We start from the raw sequence: 12,612 nt of genomic DNA on the forward strand, positions 1-12,612 counted from the left end.
GTCCAAAAAGGCAACAAACACTTACAATATACAACACCAGTCATACTGACATAAAAACATAAAGGAACCGACTACGCCACCTGGGTTATTTTATTCACCCAGGAAAATAAAATAAACCCAATAAGAAGAATTAAACCAAAAAGAAATTACAATAGTATGAAGGACCCTGCTGGTTCGGATGGGATTAAAGACAGAAACGTGACTTTCCAAAAATAGTACAAAATTATTTTACATTTACTTTTGCTCTTAAAAATACCATGTACAGTTTACCAGTTAATTACCCACAATTGATAAACTAGAGCAGATCCACTTTTACAAAAGGGACAAACCACACGACAAATCAGAACCAAAAACAAGACAAATATGCTCTCCCCTTCTGTTAGCCTCAAAAATCAGTTCATCATCAGATAGTCATAGGTGGATATTGATACGTAACATACACTTATAGAAACAAAGAAAAAAGAATAATGAATAGAAATAATATAATAGATTAATTTAAAAAGCACCCAAGGTGCTTAACAGAACAGAAATACAAATCGGTTAATTCAATAAACTTGTACCAGAGACAAATATCCAACAATGCATTACTGAAATATCATACAAGTCAATGGGGCAGGACAATCTTTACAAACACTCTGTATGTCAGCGGTTCACCGCTGCAACGTCCGCACGGCCCCGACTGTAAACCAGCAATGAGTCAAGTTTATAAAACAGCTCTGAAATGAAACAGCGCTGAGAAATTTACATAAATTTACAAAACACAATAAATTTTTAAATTTACATAAATTTACAAAACACAAAACAGCAGCTAGCCCTCTTTGGCCGCACCCGAAAACAAAACAAAAAACAAAAAACAAATAATAAATCATTTCAAAAAGTTTCCCCCTTCCCAAAAAGAACCCACACCAAAGTTTCTTACCTCACAAACGAGGTTAAACTATTGTTACTCTGCTATGCGACTGAAAAATAAAAGAATAAAGCAGGCGACTTACCAGGAACAAGTAACACGAACAAGTAACCTTTTCTGCCCACACAGCATGCACACTGGAGAGAAATCAAAGCGCCCCACTCAAATGTGCTTTTTTTAGTGATGTTACCAGTAACACCGAAGCTTCGAGGCGTGTGTCAAAAAAATGAACCGATTTTCACTGAAGCTTTGTATCGAAGCAAATCACGTGACCAATGACGTCCGAAGCTTCGTTTCACACACACCCACGTGACTGCTTCGTTATCTGATTCAAAGGTTTAAAATCGTGCGGCACACGCGGCGGCGCGCCCTTCGTGGGTTTTATTACTATTACTGTATAGTGAGTTTAGGAGATCCTGTGCCCGCCTTGTGTGTGGAGTTTGCATGTTCTCCCCATGCCTCAGGGGTTTCCTCCGGGTACTCCGGTTTACTCCCTCCACTTTCATTTGATTTCGCCCAATAAGGTGGATATATATGGTTTTGTTATGAAGCCTGTACTTATAACTTAAATCTCACTCATCATTGGGCAATTATACGATTCAGTGTAACATTTCATGTCGTATATTTTGTCATATATTATAGCAGCAACCAGTAGCCGCTAAGAGGCTGAGTAGAGGGAGTTAAAGATGACGCGTTTCAGTTGCATACAGGTGGTTTATTCAGAAGTCAGATTATAATGTTTAGCAGAATGATGGCAAGATAAGATGATCTCCAATAAATGGAAAAGGAAGTAACTGTAAATCAAAAGGAAACGTTCAAAGGAAATGTATATCCAAAGAAACAAAACGAAACAGTCAACAGAAAGTGAGCGTCCCAGCTACTCGCCCTCTTCCAACCTGCATCCACACGCATACTCACAGATTATATGCACCTGTGGACACCAAGTGACCAAATTTCAAAATAAAAGACATCAAAACCTTACCGGGCACTTACACACCAGCCCCTAATTATTACACCAAAAAAAAAAAGTAATAATCATAATACGATACAATCACAGCAGACTACACAATGAATGTTTATCTGTACACATGAAATCATTAAATCTTATTTTACAGACACACAATGTATAGACAAATGTGCGTGTGTGGGTGTAAATGTCCAGTTCTTCAAAGTGTGAACAATATCTGCAATTCAAAAAGAACATGCAACCCAATCCAACTAAGCCTTCAGAATGTCATTTGAGAGCTCTCAATTTAGGTAAACAGTCATTAAACAACTAAAAGTTATCAGTTTTGAGAAGAAGGCAAATTTTAGTAATAGGTCTGGTCAGGTAGGTACTCTTGGTCTTGATTTTTACTTGACGTATAAATCCCTTTTTATCTGGTATGATATGAATAATTTTGCCCATAATCCATGAACTTCTTGGAGCAGCATCATCCACTACAAGCACAATATCGCCCACTTGAAAATTGCGTTTCTTCACCAGCCACTTCTGGCATTCTTGTAGTTCAAGTAGATACTCCCCGATCCACCTTTTCCAAAATAGATCCGCCATGTACTGGACCTGTCGCCACCTTCGACGTGAATACAAATCATCCTTCTCGAACAGTCCAGGTTGTAAAGATGGCTGAGTCTTCAGCAAAAGGAGATGGTTAGGAGTAAGGGCTTCCAAATCATTAACATCCATTGATGCTCTAGATATAGGACGATTATGTTGGCTTTGTAGAAGCCAACATTCTGTTTTCCTATTTAAGCTTAGACAAAAATTTATCAAGAGTAACTCCTTCTAGGGCTTTCGAGCCACATGCACCAAATTCGCATATGTTGTAGACCCTGGTCTGAAGTTTGTTGCTATTACTTTTCTAAGCGATCCGAGTACCAGTACTTCCGGTACCGGGTCTCAAATTGCCCTTTTTTCCCATAGACTCCCATTATAAACTTTGGAGGTTTATAACTCGGCAAGCTTTCTAACTATCTACACCAAACTCGGCCAGCTCCTTTAGGGTGATACTCTGAACAAACTTTTAAATTGGTGTACCGACTGGCCTTTCGGTTGTGCCGCAGCCCTGCCCCAAATTATGCAAAATCAAAAAACTTTTTACAACATGGACATGTGACATATCAAAACACTCAGAACAATGAGGGGAACTTCCTCACAGGTATTCTGATGATGTCACGTGATGTCAAGTGAAAATAAAAAATTTTGCACAACATGGGCATGTGATATATCAAAACACTCAGCACAATGAGGGGAACTTCCTCAGGAGTATTTGGAGTATTTGGATGCTCGTCTCCACTTGCCTCCAAATGTTTTGGCACCCTATCTTTCTGTCCACTTGCCTCCAAAAGTAATACTGACCCTTATGTCCACTCGCCTCCAAAAAGCACCGGCCTTTGCGAATACTTGCCTCGTCAAATCCAACATCAAAGTTTGTCGCGACGAACTTTACAATTCTAGTTAAGGATTGATTCAATTTCACAAATCAGTGTGTGTAGACCCTCCTCATCCAAACTTTGTCTTCCAAGGATAGAATTTAGAATCTTTCTTACAGACCTTATAAGCTGCTCCCAAATTCCTCCAAAGTGTGAACCAGACGGAGGATTGAAGTTCCACTTAATTCCTTTTAGAAGCAAAAATGAATTGATTTGATTTCATGATTCCAGTTGTTTTTGGCTTCCTGCAACGCACGTTGGGCACCAACAAAGTTAGTACCATTGTCTGAACGTATCTTGACTACTTGTCCATGACGTGCAATAAATCGTATTAATCGATGCGATAATCCATGAATAAAAGAGTCTGTATCAAGTGAAGATAATATTTCGAGATGAACAGCTCTTATGGTCAAACACGTGAAGATTATTCCATAACGTTTTATAATACTCCTTCCTCGCTTAGCTTCAAAGGGACCAAAGCAGTCCACTCCAACATGGGTGAAAGGTGGTTTGTCAGGTGTAACTCTCTCCTGTGGCAAATCTGCCATCTGCTGATGACCCGTGGTTCCATGAAGACGTTTGCAGACTACACACTTTGATAAAATCCTCCTTATCGCAGTGCTAGCACCAGGGACCCAATATCTCTTTCGCAAAGTAGCCATCATATAATTCCGTCCACAGTGTCCAATGTCATTGTGATTTTGCCGCAGAATCAAATCTGTAACATGCAGGTCCTTAGCCAGTATAACCGGATGTTTAACTTCTTCAGGCATCATAGCCTTGTCCAGACGTCCACCAACTCTAACAATATCCAAATGAAGCACAGGGTTAAGTTTATGGAGTTCGCTACTTCGTTTTACCAGTCCATCCTTCTGTAGACTAGACAGTTCCTCAGAATATCTCTTCTTTTGGCATAGACGAATAATCTCCAATTTGGCCTTTTCCAGTTCTTCTGGAGACAACAACTTAGAAGTCATATTGGATTTGAACTTTTGCATCTCTTTGTCAAGAGTCTCTTGTTGCAATTTGTCCATGTCACAGTAATCAGTCATCAACCTTTTCCTTTCCTTGCTTAGATCAATTAAAATGTTCCTGAATCGAAGTATCCAAGCTATGCCCTTTTTCAACCACAAGAGTCGTGGCCTACAGTATGGATCCTACTGATGTAGGATCCATACTGTAGGCCACGACTCTTGTGGTTGAAGAAGAAATGAAGGACCAGAAATCCATATCTTGTTTTTTAAGAAAGAAGTCACCTTTAAACCTCTGGATACCAAATCAGCTGGGTTGTTGAAAGAGTTTACATACCTCCATTGCGTAGTTTCAGAAACCTTTTGAATTTCAGCAACTCTGTTGGCTACAAAGCATTTGAACCTAGAAGTCTCATTTTGGATGTACTTAAGAACAGAGGTGCTGTCTGTCCAGAATACAGAATCCTGAAGATTTATCTTCAGCTCTCTTTTCCACAACTTGTCCATACGACTTGCAAGCGTAGCAGCAGTGAGCTCCAGACGAGGGATAGTGATTACTCTCAAAGGTGTCACTCTTGCTTTACTCATTAGCAGAGTAGAATGGGCAATTTTCTGATCATTATGAAGCAACAAGTAAGATACAATGCCATAACCTCTCGCTGGCATCTGAAAAGTGATGTAATTGGGCAAATGTAACTTCTCCAAAGTTGTCAGGCTTAAAACACCTGAGAACCTTAAATTTATCCAGTTCATAAAGTTCGTCCAACCAACTTGTCCATCGCTGAATGTACACTATTGGAATAGTGCTGTCCCATCCCATTTTCTCTCGACACAGATCTTGAAGTATAATTTTGCCACGCAAGATCACAGGAGACAGAAAACCAAGAGGATCATAAATAGAACTAATGACAGAAAGAATTCCTCTTCTGGTAAGAGGTCTGTCTTTGATGGTCACCTTAAACTTGAAAACATCTGACTCAGCACACCACTGAACACCTAATGCTCTTTCCAATGGTAGCGTGTCATATTCCAGATCCAAGTTCTTTATTTTCTGGTCTCTGTCTTCCTCAGGTATGCCGTTCAACACAGCACGGCTGTTACTTATCCATTTGGTTAATCGAAATCCACCTGGCACATATTTCGGTGAGACTTTGGTACAGCTGCACAGCATCTGAATTTGTAGGCACAGATACAAGACAATCGTCTACATAAAAGTTATTGAAGACAACGTCTACAGTCTTGGCATCATACAGATCCTTATGGTCCTCTGCACACCTTCTCAGTGCATAGCTAGAGCAACTTGGAGAAGATGTCGCTCCAAACAAATGCACAACCATTCTGTATTCTTCCAGATCGCCATCAATGTTTCCTCCTGGCCACCAAAGAAATCTCAACAGATCACAATCATTAGGATGCACCTTGACCTGATGAAACATTGATTCTATGTCAGCCATCATAGCAACATACTCCATTCTGAATTTCACAAGAACACTCACCAGAGGGCTTGTTAAGTCTGGACCTTGCAGAAGATGTTCATTCAATGATGTTCCTTGGTATGATGCTCCACAATCAAACACCACTCTGATCTTTTGCTTTTTGGGATGATATACCCCATGGTGAGGTACAGTATATACCATAAGCGTCCATCATTTTGTTCCAATTCCGCTGTGGGAAGCTTTTCAGCATGGCCTTTAGAAATGACATTCTCCATGAAATTAACGTAATCAGAATGAAAAGAGGTCTTTCTTCGAAGCTTTCTTTGGAGATTCAGAGCACATTGTTCCACTATTGCTCTATTTCTTGGCATGACAACAGTTTCATTTTTGAGTGGAAGACCAATGTAATAATGTTCATTCATCAGTCTTGCTGATCGAGAAACAAAATCCATAAATCGATGATCTTCTTTTGACAATCCTTGTTGTTCCTCTTGAACGCATTCAGGAAAGTCTGTCTTGAACTGTCGCTCCACAACTCCTCCAACTTCATAACTGTGATCCTATTAACAGTCGTATGAGGATACTCCTCAACAGCATGCTTCTCCAGTAGGTTCATTGGTCCATTAACTGTCCACCCAAACATGGTCTTTATAACATATGGGCTATTATTTTGACTACGAACAATCTGCCATGGCTCCAATGCCTCTGGCACATTAGCTCCAATCAACAACTCTACATCAGCATCAAGTGACGGCAAACAGATGTGATTTAAATGAGGCCAACCAGCAAGATCTTTTTGTGTGGCAATGTTAGCTTTGCTTACAGGCATGATCTTCTGAGTGTATACTTCTGGCAAAGTACAGTAATGCTCTTGATTCAATCCTGACACTTCTAAATCCTTAAGAACATGACAAAAGATGGATTTATCCCGATTCATGGTTCTCATTAGTATGTTAATTCTCTGCCAAGGTGCATAGGTGATCACCACTTTACTTCCTTTCTTAGATTTTACACATACAGGAACAATAGACAATGCACAATCGTCTTTACCAGCCCCAGTAAGAGCACTGGATTGAAGCGAGACCAAAGCACTACCCAGTGTTGGCTTTGATTCTTCTTTCCTAGTGTACTGAATGCTCCTTTTCTCTGATGAAGAAATATGAAGAAGACTTGGGTGCTTGAGATGACATACAGTATCTTACATATGCTTCTCTCCTTGCAATCACGGCTGACATGCCCTATACATAAGCAACCGAAACAAATCCCATTCTTCTTCAGAAAATTCATCTTTTCTCCATGAGATTTTTCAGCGAGCCTTTTACAAAAGTCCAATCTGTGTTCCCCTTAACAGAAAAGACAGATTCTGTTTACGGTCTTCCCACTACATTCCTTCACATCAGTTGCAGTGACTGTGGTGGCAAAACTACTTCTAGATTTGGAACGAGGTGACTTTATATTCAGGTTTCTACCTCCACTAGGCAGTACATCTTGAATGTTTCCAAATACTGGATCTGTGGCTATTTTCACTTGTCTTTCTATGAAATTCACAATATCAGAAAAACAAGCTGGGCGATTACGTCTCTCCTGTAAATCATATGCCACTATCCTCCATTTTTCTCTCAACTTATAGTTTGTTCTGTCCATATACTATAAAGGAAGTTTCACAAGAATGACTCGCATATTGGTGGCAAGATTCAACTTATCCATATAATGAATATTCTGCATAACATTACAACAACTTCTGAGAAAGAAGCCATAATCCTGCAGAGCTTTAGCATCCTCAGACTTTATTGTTCTATTGTGCCTTCTCCATGTAAGCTGAGGCTATCCTTACCTCATTGCCAAAATGCTCCTTAAGCAAAGCTTTGGCCCTTATGTACCCTTGAGAAGGAATCATGTGCTGACAGCTCCTAACAAGCTCCTTAGGTTGTCCTCTAGTGTACTGCTCCAGAAAATGTAAACAATCTGCATCAACAACTGCTTTCCTTTCCACTACCTCTTCAAATGTCTGTATAAAGTCATAGTAAAGTAATGGATCACCATCAAAGAATGAGACCTCCCTTGGTGGAAGCGAAGCCGAATTACGTTGCTGGATTAATAGAGCAGCAATCTCATTTTGCTTGTCAATAAGCTTAAAAACACTTCCTCCTTCCAAGCAATCATGTGAACTTGATCCATGTGCACCCTGCACTCTAGGTCCATGTACATGTCCATTATCATGACTGGTGCTGGGTAATGCAGAATATGTCTGCCTTGTATTAGATCTATATTCTATATTGCGGTTGTTGAACTGACTGAGTTGGGAAATGCATTAAATCCTCTTGTGTAGCATGAGTCTGTGAATATGATGCAGGTGGATGTTGTGACCGTACGCATGAACCTGAAGGTAAAGATGATTCCACATTAGGAATAAAAGATTCAGTTCCAGTCTGTTTCTTCTTTAAAACATTGGTATCAGGAGGCGTAGTAGATATACTTGATTTCGATCTCTAGTTGTTATATACTTTCATCTTGGCCATTGATGCAGCAATTTCAGTGTCAAGCTCCATTTGTTCCCTTTTCTTCCTCAGATCCTCCTCTTCCTTCTGCAGTGCATGTTTTTGCTGTAACATTTTCTGACGTGCCAACAAGGCTGCCGTTTCGGCCTCTATCTTAAGACGAGCAGATGCAATAGAAGATCGACTGGATTGAGATCCATGAGTTGTGTTACTGGATGACGTTTTCCTGCTCACATTAGAAACACTGTCTGTTGGTTGTATTTGATTCTGTACTTCATCATAGCCAGCATTAAGGTTCTGATATTCACTTGGAACATGCATATTGTGAGATGATGAAACTGGTTCAACTGAAGATGGAGGTATAATAGGATTATCCACTGGCTTTGTATAATGTAGAACAGAGAGCGATGAGCCAAGATTTGCATGGCTTTGAGTAGAACTTGATTCTGTAGTTTGAGCACTTTGCTTGGCATTTTCCACTTCATTCAGCCATTGTTCCACATCTTCCACAAATCCATCAGTGTGCTTACATATTGATTCAAACCACTCTGTTTGTTTATTTAGATCATCAGGAGGGAGAAACACAAGTATCTTTTTGTGCAACACAGATACATCATCCCTTAAACATTTCAAAGATGTCAACATTGAACGCACTTGTGGAGCACTGTCATCACATTTCATGAGGTCTTTCATAGATAAAATCATGCTCTTCATTTTATTCACCATAGCCTTGCGATCCTTTTGCAATCCCTCCATTTTGACTGCCAAGGCCTTTGCAGTAGGCTTAGGCTCTCTCTTGCTGCTCTCAGCAGCGTTCTCAGGCTCATCTACATTCACTTGTTCCACAACCACAATCCCATCCAATCCATTCAATATCGCGGTACACAGACTTCACGCAGCAAAACGGGCGTCTTCACATTCAATAAACAGCAACGCTGTAGCCAAACATCCCAGTGATTCATGATCCCAATGATCCCCGATCCCAATGATCCAACAGCAAGCCTTTTCTGTTGACTAAATTATAGCAGCAACCAGTGGCCGCTAAGAGGCTGAGTAGAGGGAGTTAAAGATGACGCGTTTCAGTTGCATACAGGTGGTTTATTCAGAAGTCAGATTATAATGTTTAGCAGAGTGATGGCAAGATAAGATGATCTCCAATAAATGGAAAAGGAAGTAACTGTAAATCAAAAGGAAACGTTCAAAGGAAATGTATATTCAAAGAAACGTTGAAACGAAACGAAACGAAACGAAACGGTCAACAGAAAGCGTCCCAGCTACTCACCCTCTCCAACCTGCATCCACACGCATACTCACAGATTTATTTATTTATTATTTTTTTTTAATGCCATAAACCAACAATACAATGAGATATATTATTTAAAGTACAAATACACAGCAACTAAAATAAAAGAAACAACAATGCCAGAGGACAAGAGCAAAATTATAACAAACAAAAGGAAGAGGAAAAGGGTGCTACCCTATACATCATATCTGCTTACAATATTATAAGCTCGAATTGCCTTTTTGCTTCGACAATTACCCAAAACAGAACAATACAGTTTGAAATCATTTATAAAGCAAAAAAAATTTGGTTTGGAGTCAGACCACTTCATTTTATGAATGTGAAATTTTCCCATTAATAATAACAATTGTATGAAATATGCCTTCTCTTTTCCAATCCCATGATCATTAAAGTGTATCATTATATCGAGTCCGCATACTCACAGATTATATGCACCTGTGGACACCAAGTGACGTAACAAACGAAATAATGCCAATTTCAAAATAAAAGACATCAAAACCTTACCGGGCACTTACACACACACACACACACACACACACACACACACACACACACACACACACACACATATATATATATATATATATATATATATATATATATATATATATATATATATATATATTGGATAGTAGCAATAAGTTGAAAAATATAGGAATGCAATATGATACCATGATACCATGATCTTTTTTAAATGGTTCACACTTTATACTTTTGAGACAAGGTCTATCCTTAATCTGTTTTTAGGTCCAGTGTTTGATTTGCTCTCAGCAGCTGGCCTATAATAACAATAATAATAATAATAATAATAATAATAATAATAATAATAATAATACATCGTCCATGTTTTCTAAAATTAATACGTTGTTCGGTTGTGAAACATTCTGTGATAGCGCTTTCACCAGCAGAGGTCCTCATTGAGCTCTGATTTGAAAAGCTTCGAATAATGAACCTTTTTCCGATACAATTGGGTTGAAAGCTTCACTGCTTCAAGAAAGCTTCACTTTGCCATCACTACTTTTTTTTTTTAATAATTGCGTGGCACAGGTGTGCTCAATGTCAAAGCGCAGCTCTGTTGCAGTGGGCGCGTCTTCTCCAAAAAGCTAGAGTAACGTGACGTAGATGCCCTTATATGGAGCGTAATCACTTCCTGAGCCTTTAAATTGGCGTGTGTGCACACAGCGCTTTAGACACAACTTCCTCACAGAAGCATTCCCATAGCGTCAGCTCTGACGAGTTCTCTCGAAAGGGAACTATTGATATAATCAATCGATTATAATAGTTTGTGCAATCCTTTTAATACTGTGTCTAAAATTGGCCATGAGCTTAATATATTTGACCTTTTATTGTGGAGCTACAACATATGTTCTCACACACAGCAGGTCTCCTTTGCTCTACTGCAGATCATTTAACTCGGCACGTCGTAGCGTCACCAATAGCGCAGCCAATAGGAAGGGCGCTCACATTAATGCAGGATTTAACTTAAACAACCCTCGAACTTTAATACTTAAAACTTTAAATTGACAGATTGAGCGTATCTTTAATTTGGGGATCGATTTACTTTAATTGACCTGCTGTTGTGTTCCCTTAATTTATTTATTTTTTTTATTGATGCAAAAAAACAAACACAAAATACACCTTTTGATCAATGCCAAACACACAAGAGATATCAGTCACATTGGCTACCAGAAAAAAAAGAAAAAAAAAAAAAAAAAAGGGAAAAAAAGTTACAAAAAATTGAATTCTTTTAAAATATTACATGTTTTCTGAGCTTTTTTGTTTTTTAGTTTTTCCAAAAGATTGCTGTATAACTTAAAATCATTTATAAAATGAGACAGATTTGGTTTACAAAGGGCCCACTTTGTTTTGTGTATATGGTACTTACCTAATATAATAACCAGTTGTATAATACATTGTACATTATTTTCAAAATGAACTCCCTCAAAATAAAAAAACACATCACACACACCAATTTCTACCACACAACCCAATTTTCTACCAATATAATTTTCCATATCCTTCCAAAAAAGTCTTGAATAGATACAATGATAGAACAGATGCAAAATTGTTTCCTTTTCCTGACCAAAAAAATTCGCAAGCATAAGAAATATTAAGCTTAAACCTCTCCAAAACATGTTTTACCGGATAAATCCTATGTAGAATCTTGTAAGATACCTCCTTAATTTTATTGTTGATGCAAAACTTATTCAGTATTTTCCATGTTTTGTCCCAGTATATATTGCCAAATAAGGAAGACCAAAAAAACCTTGCTGCAGGGAAAGAAACAAAACAGAGGGCATTTCTTATAATATTATTGCTACACTTTTGTTTCAAGATATTCACATTGCCGATGTATAAACTACCACAAAAGTCGTTCATATTAATTTACAAAGAACTTGAATTTTTTACAAGAAATACAACACTCTTTGGAATTGCATAAACAATCAAAAACAATAGCAAAATCTCTTGGTTTAACTGGTAATTGGAATTTTTCAAGAAACTCAGTGTAAGACAACAAATACCCATCAGAATTTAACAACTGTTTTACCAAAATAATCCCTTCATTAAGCCAGTTTTGATAGAAAAGTGATTTGTTTTTAAATAATATGTCTTTGTTATTCCAGATGCAATAACTGTGTGGCAAAAAATTGTGTTTATAGATCAGATTCCATGCTAACAGGGCCTGTTTATGGAAACCAGCCAGTTTAACCGGAATTTTATCAACAGAAAAATTGCATTTCAACAAAAAATGTATGCCCCCAATCGAGTTAAATATATAAATAGGAAATATATTCCACACACTATCTTTATTTTTCAAAAATTCTATTAACCATCTAATCTTGAAAGTATTATTGAGTGTACTATAATCCAGAACCTCTAGCCCCCCTTGTTCTTTAGTATTACATAAGACCTCTTTTTTCAAATAATGGGTTTTTTTTTCTCCAGATAAAGTCATACAATATCTTATCCAAATCTTTCATCACAGTAGAGGGCACATCTAGTGATAAAGAAATGTATACAGATCTGGAGATACCTTCTGCCTTGGACAATAACACCCTCCCAA

General features: G+C 38.2%; 1 long non-coding RNA gene across 2 annotated transcripts in view; it reads right to left on the reverse strand.

The window, feature by feature from the left end:
* Positions 1 to 373: 373 nt before the first annotated feature.
* LOC132847966 (uncharacterized) overlaps positions 374 to 12,612 on the reverse strand; it is a 39,103-nt gene continuing 26,864 nt past the window's right edge. For both annotated transcript variants that reach the window (XR_009648684.1, XR_009648683.1), the window contains one exon: positions 374 to 384. This is a non-coding gene — a long non-coding RNA (uncharacterized LOC132847966). The remainder of the gene's footprint in view (positions 385 to 12,612) is intronic.

Source organism: Tachysurus vachellii, chromosome 7 (assembly GCF_030014155.1).
Source record: "Tachysurus vachellii isolate PV-2020 chromosome 7, HZAU_Pvac_v1, whole genome shotgun sequence".
Lineage (NCBI taxonomy): Eukaryota > Metazoa > Chordata > Actinopteri > Siluriformes > Bagridae > Tachysurus > Tachysurus vachellii.